This window comes from Nicotiana sylvestris, chromosome 4, assembly GCF_000393655.2.
Source record: "Nicotiana sylvestris chromosome 4, ASM39365v2, whole genome shotgun sequence".
In the NCBI taxonomy this organism is placed as follows: Eukaryota; Viridiplantae; Streptophyta; class Magnoliopsida; order Solanales; family Solanaceae; genus Nicotiana; species Nicotiana sylvestris.
In genome coordinates, this window is record NC_091060.1 from 167,922,714 (window position 1) to 167,930,208 (window position 7,495).

The 7,495-nt window shown below is 33.2% G+C and overlaps 1 long non-coding RNA gene across 1 annotated transcript; it reads right to left on the bottom strand.

Moving 5' to 3' along the window:
- Positions 1–455: 455 nt before the first annotated feature.
- LOC104250070 (uncharacterized) lies at positions 456–3,559 on the bottom strand. Its single transcript, XR_011406995.1, has 6 exons — positions 3,452–3,559; positions 3,112–3,157; positions 1,854–1,972; positions 1,163–1,732; positions 793–1,075; positions 456–696 (listed from the first exon to the last, which is right to left on the bottom strand). It is a non-coding gene; the product is annotated as an uncharacterized lncRNA (long non-coding RNA).
- Between the last annotated feature and the right edge of the window lie 3,936 nt (positions 3,560–7,495).

Consider the following 7,495-nt stretch of genomic DNA (forward strand, 5'->3'; position numbering starts at 1 on the left):
CACATTAATCCATTACAAATTCTACATGTGATCTTGTCAACAAGATAAATTGTGAAAGTGAGTTCATGGAAGATCAACCAAACATTTGGAGAATTTTCACAAGTTAGTTTCCAAGTACATGCAAGCAATAAATTAATTGATTTTCCCACGTAAGTAAAAAGAAGCTACGAACAAACTAATCTTCAAATCCCTCCTCATCAATTGATTCATCAGTTGGTACTCCTTTTCCCTTTCTATCAATTATCTTAAATTTTTTCTTTCTTCCTTCATCCTGTAGCTGTTTGGATGTCATTACTGCCTTACCCTTCAAAGTAGTCTTAGTTGGTGAAAAAGGCAAGCCCGATGGTATTGACACCCCATTAGCATCTCTAGTAAATATAATTCTCCTTGACCCAATTGGTGGCTTTGCCTTTGTCATCCTCTCCTTCAGTCTTGTCATTGTCTTAGAAAAAATCTTTGGCCTAAGTAGTGGGTCTTCGTCAATACCAACTTTAGGACCATAAGGTTGCGATTGTTGTGTTACAGCTTGAGTTGAATAAACTGATTGTTGTGTTATAGATTCAGTTGAATAAAATGATTGTTGTGTCCCAGATTCAGTTTGAAATTCTGCTTCTTCTTCTTCATGTGTGCCACCTGAAACTAGTACAGTTGAAATTGATATTTGTCCATAGTTTTTTCTTTTCCTCGAGCTTGAACCTTCTCCATGAGTAGTGTCATGTCATCAAAAGAAGATATACAATGATTTAGTTGAGTCTCAAAATAAAAAGGAAAGATTAGAAAATAAATGCTTACATTGTAACAAGACCTTGCATTATGGTCAGCTTTATCACATTTACTCCAGTGTATAGTAGCTCCCTTCCTAGAAACACTACATTCACCCTTCCTTTTTCCTTTTTCATATAGTACTCTATTCCTCTTAACTTTGGGTATGCCTACAGTTTTCACAACTTCTGGTGGCTTCATAGCTTGTGCAGGATTGATCTTCCAGAATTAACCTCCCTAACAGGCTGTATTTGCTCTTCATCAAGTATGCCTCTTTACTGTGATACCAATGTATTTGTGTTACTGGATCAATCTAAGATACAAGCAAAGCAAAATAAAATACATCAAAAATTAAACAATTGCATCAGTAACAAAAAAGTTTCAACTCAAGACAATATACCTTATCATGCTACAAAGCCTTGATAGCATAGGGGCATGAGATCCCAGATAAGCCCCAAAGCTTACAGGTGCACCTTTTGTCTCAAGATTAACTGTGTGTCTATCATCTCCCTCACTGATTTCATAGTCAAATTCACCATTGAAGTGTATATGAAAACCAAGAGTTATTTCTCTATAAGAATTGTATAGCTTCAATTCAAGTTAGACTGTATACCAACATCTTCATAACCTTCAACCTTATCTCCTCCAACATTTTGATGATATGCATCTGTCTTGCCTCCAAAATCCATGCATTAAATGATTCAATGAAATTAATGTCAACTTGAGGAAAAATTTATCCTGTCAACCATGATATTTTGTACACTGAGTGTCAAAATAAGCTCTCCACCAAGTTTGAGGTGGATATTTTAGCAAGTCTTTAGCAGCTTCTTCGTTAATATCATCCAATTTTCTCAATTGATCCTTAAAGTCTTCTTCATATGTGGCCCAAACACACCACCACATAAGCTTCTTTGCTTGTCCACTCTTTTATTTTTTACACCAATATGCCTTGCACAAAATCTATGCCTAGCTTCAAGAACCACAATGTTCTTAGCATCAATTAATTCATGTAAATTCATTAAGCAACAATTATGAAAAAAATGAACTTGACAGAAAAAAACTGAAAGGAAAAAAAAATTAAAATTGCTTACTTTTTGCATGTCTGAGATGAATGTCACTCCATCTCCATCTTTAAAATCCAAAGATTGCTTCCAAAGCACCAAAAACCAACTCCAAGTTCTACTTGTTTCTTTATCTACCGCTGCCCATGCTATGGGAAAAAAATAATCCATATAATCTTGCCCTATAGCCACTAACAACTACCCTTTATATTTTTCCTTTAGAAAAGTACCATCTAAACCAATTAGTGGTCTCAAACCACTTTTCCATCCATCCTTCATTGCTTTCAAACAAATTTACATTCTCAAGAACTTCCTTTTGCCTTGTTCAAGAGCATCATTTGATATATTGATAACTACATCACTTCCCGGATTAGAAGTTCTACCATATGCTTCAAGTTTCTTGTAGTCCTCAAAGAAACTACCTTCAAACTTCTCAAGAGCAAACCTCTTAGCTCTTTTCACGATAGTCTTAGATACATTTAGGTCATAACTAATCTTCAACTCCCCTCTCATATCTTTTTACCTTGTATTGAGGATTATACTGAACCCTACTCTTAAATATATGTGTTAATGTTTTGGCACCTGCCCTAAGATTTTTAACCATAGGGTCACAAGTGTGATTGAGATTTAAGGTTTTGATTCTAAAGGTGTCACTCCTCCCATCTTCTGATATGAAATAGTCAAAGGGTCATTCATCTTGCCACTTATATGTGGCCCTAGTAGTATCACTTTTTTTTTTACCCTCAAACATTTACGATTAGCTATTGCATAGAAGTTTATCACCTTTCTGGCCTCAGTCATATCTTTAAATGTTTGACCCTTTTCTAATTCCTTATAGTTCTCTAATTTATAACTCATATCCCTCATTCTTTATTGGCTAAATGCCTTAAGTTCTTCAGAATTATAACCATATGAAATTAGATCATCAGACTCACAATCACGTACACTACTTTCTTGGTCAGAAGCTACATCAAAATTTACAATGTATGTTTCAGTGTAGTATTTGATATCTTGAGCAAAAACCCTCAAATCTGAATCATCTACAACAAAGAAATTTATAACTCTAAACTCCTTACTGAATAAATACTACAAGATCCTCATACCATCATTATCTGTTACCAAGTAATATCTTCCAGAAGGTCCAGTTACTAAAAGATGTTTGATTTTTTTTAAAACCTAAGTTCTTTGTAAACTCATCACATACAACAGCAAATCGAACACCACTAGATTCATGACCAGACAAAACATACAATAGATTCTGATTATATAGAAGTTCAGGTGAAATTACCCCCATAGTCGAAAATCAGGTCAACTTTCTGAATCATCTTCAATAGCTTTCACATGCAAAGGAACAAAAAAAGGAGACAAAAGATGGACCACATCAGTAACTATACAACAACAAGTATCAATTAAAAATCATAATAAATCCTAAAAGGCAAGAAGCTGGCTATCGGGCCATAAAATATTCCAATAAAGACATCAAAAAAATAAACTTTAGATATAAAATCAAGTTTTTAAATCATTTTCTCTTGCAACAACACCAAAAAGAAAATATTTCTTTAAACAAAAAAGGGCCAACAAAACCCTAACTACACAATAAAAAATTATAACAGTGACTAGTAGTATACCTTGATTTTCCTTTTTCGACCAGCAAAGCCCTCACAAACGAAGCCCTAGAACGAGTAGCCTAGAGAACTCGCATAATATTCTGAGAGTTATGAGATAACAATGAGGACTGATTGGGGTTAAAAGAGCAGGGTTGGGTCGGGTCACCTTAGATTATAATGGGTTAGGTTAAAAAGTAATTTAAAATATTTATTTAAAAGTCAAATAGTCAAATCTTATTAATTAATAATATAATTAACTCTAATGTATCCCTAAATTATTTTCTGTTGGGTGGGGAACGAAAAAGGGCATTTTTGGCCCAAGGTATTAACGGGAGGCCTAGGCTAGAGCCAAAGTTTTAACGGAGGAGAGCCCTCAATTTCGCATAGTAAAGGGACATTTTTGGCCTATTTCCAAACTTAATATGTAAGCGAGTGCAAGTAAGTTTCTTCTCGGGAATTTTGCAAAAATATTCCAAATAAGTTCTAATTTATCAACATGTAGCCATTAATCATACACTTACAAAAACTAGTTAGATACATATAAAAATTGAAAACCCAAATAAATAAAGATTCTTTCTCTCCAAGAATCAAATGCAAAGTTCTCCTTCCATATTTTTAAGGGTGATTAGCAACATTAGAGGCAAGACGAAAAGGAAATTTCATGAATGAAATAGCAAATAAGATGATATAGTTTTGCTAACATACTACATGAAGGTAGTATGCCAGCATTGTGTCCATTTTCTAATTTTCAAAATTGCCCTTTTAAGTACCCTTGTGTTTTTTATTAATTGAAGGTTATAATTATAATTTGAGCAAGATAGTTTTTATTGTCATTCTCCTCAACGAATTTTTCTCTCTTTCAATGGCAGAATGTTTCGGCACTGACAATCTGTTCTGCAATTATTTTCTTTTCAAATAGTTTTTACGCTACCTTCACTATTTTTCGCCTATAAGCATTTTCCTTCTCTTATCATATCAGATCAGTAAGATTTAAAATTTCGTTTATCAAAAGAAATTGCATCGGAAATCCTTTTTTTGATGTAATCCTCTCAGATAGTTTGGTTATCGAGTTGAGTAACATCCATTTACGAAATGCATTTTAGATTTGGTATTCCCCATTTTCTTTTCATGATTTTTTCTGAAAGTTTTGGCTCAATCAAGTACTTATTTAAATCTCAGCCTCCGGAAATATTCACAAATAACTCAAAGAAGAATGAAAACCCAAAATTATCACAAAAAGAAAAAAGAAGCTAGCGAGTCTAGCGACACCTTTGCAGCCAAAAAAACAGATCGAGAAAGTTAGCAAAAATTTAAAGAGAACGAGAGGGAGAAAGAAAGGGAAATGGGGGAGTACAAATTGTTTTTTATTTTTTGGGAAAAAGGACAAAAACACCCCTCTACTAAGTGTGTTATTGAACCACTGTTAAGGATATTTAAAAGGAAAGAAAGTTGGGGACAATGCTAACATACCACATGAAGGTAATATGTTAGCAAAACCCATATATATATAAAAGATGAGTCATAAGTGGAACTTTTTTTTTAATGGATATTGTTAAAATTCATTAAAAATATATATATGAGTCAACTTACAAAATTTGAAGAAGATTGGAGGTGATTTGGACTGATTTGCTATCAAAATTCGTAGTTAAAATCGAGTACGAAAAATTCTTTTGTGACACATGTATTAATTATGTATCACACATGTATATCACATATATGGATATACATGTGATACATATTTGATACAAATATAATACACAGTGTGATATACATAATTAATTTTCCATATCTTCTACATAATTAATAATATTTTATAAATTGACTCATTCTTATACTAACTTACTTATGGGCTGATATAACTGGTAATTCCCTTTTTCTCTACATCATAAAATAATTATAGTGGTAGGTTTATATAGTTTCTGCTTCTCGATCGAAAATAAGGCAAAACTATTTTGGTCAGTTTATCAGTTTTACTAGGTTTAATCATATATATTATCAGTTTATCAGTTATACGTTTACATGGTTAGTTCTTTAGAGTTTAGACGGTTACAGTAGGGAATAAGCAACTGGGAGCTAGATTTTCTTATTTGCACTTTTTGGTTATTTTTGCAAACTTGTCAAATTATTGACCAGTGAATGACGAGAATTAATGGGAGAAATTCAAAAATAGTTAGATTTACAAGTGGTCATTCAAAAATAGCCACAGTTTCAAAAGTCATCGAAATTTAGCCACTTTTCATACAAAGAATCTGAACGAAAACACTGTTCAAAATTTGAAAAATACTCCAGTATATTATACTACTGGAGTTACAGCAAAGAATACTAGAACTCCAACATATTATATTGGAGTTTGGAGTTCCAGTATACTATGCTGGAACTCCAGTATATTATATTAGAGCCAGCAAAGTATACCGGTCTAGTATAATATGCTGGAAGTCCATGCACAGGTACACCGAACTCCAGTACATTATGCTGGACCGGTCTCTGTTGCAGCAAAATAGTGGCTATTTTTCAATGACTTGGAAAATACTGGCTATTTTTGAATGACCAGTCCGAAAACTGGCTAGACTGTGCTATTTTAACAGAATTAATTGATCAGTTTACTAAACGAGAGTAGAAATGACCTCAGGTAGCTGCTTCAAAGGATTGTTATTTAGAATAGTCCATATAACTTGAATTTTAGTTTTTCAGTTCAATTTTTTGGGATAAATGTCCTGAATTTATGATTTTCAGTTTAATTTTCCAGGGTAAATAAATACTAACTAATCTCTAAATAGCTGCTATAAGAATGGATGCTTGTGTACTTTTCCTCAAACGAAATGAGGGGCATTTGCATCTATACCCGCTTTTTGGTCCACGTTTTAACTTGTACCCGCTTTTCAAAAAAAAATGCAAGTGTGCCCACTTTTCGTGTAACTTCAGCATACGGACCTGAAGTAGCAAAGGCAATCACGCAAACTTCAGCATTCTAGTAGACGAGCCTGAAGTAGCAAAAATTGCTGAACCAAGTGTGCTGAAATTTTTGTTTGTAATTGCTGAACTTAAGCAAGTTTTGTTCTCTATTTGCTGAAGTTTTTGTTTGTAATTGCTGAACTTAACCATTCTAGTAGCTGAAGTTTTGTTCTCTATTTGCTGAAGTTTTTGTTTGTAATTGCTGAACTTCAGCATGTTTTAGCTGAAGTTTTTCACGTAAACTTAGTGTTGGCTGAAGTTTTTGTTTTTTAATTGCTGAACTTAAGCATTCTAGTAATTGAAGTTTTGTTCTCTATTTGTTGAACTTTAGCATGTTTTAGCTGAAGTTTTGTTCTATATTTGCTGAACTTCAGCATGTTTTATGCTATCATGTAATTGATTTTTTGTACAGATAATAAGTTTATCATAAGTAGAATTAGTAACTTATAAAACTAGATAAATGATTTAGCACAACAGGTTAAAATGCATTGATAATATACAAAGCTGAATCCAACAAGTTACTATTATCTTCTTCAAAACTTACTTTAGAAAGTTATTTATAATTTGTTTTTAAATAATTTGATAAACATACTTATGGCAATCATCCCCATGAACTGAAGTTTCATAGCAGCACCAACAACAATAGAAAAAGAAAAGAAGAAGAAGAAGAAGAAGAAGAAGAAGAAGAAGAAGAAGAAGAAGAAGAAGAAGAAGAAGAAGAAGAAGAAGAAGAAGAAGAAGAAGAAAACGAAGGAGAAGAAGGAGGAGGAGAAATGAGGCTGAAGTTGTTTAAAGAGTGAGTACAAGTTAAAAAATTTTTAAAAAAAAGAGCGTATAGGTTAAATGGGGGCGACCAAATAAGGCGCCTCGTACAATTTAATGACAAGTGTTGGATCAGTTCATTGGACCTTAGCTCGAATATTGGACAATAAAGCCCAACCACTTTATTTTGCTTAGTGGGCCAAATAATCAATCTTCCAAATCCATTTGGGGACATTTGCATCTATATCCGCTTTTTGTGTCACGTTTTAACTTGTGTCTGCTTTACAAAAAAAAATTGCAAGTGTACCCGTGTTTTCGCATAACTTCAGGATACGGGGCTGAAGTAGCAAA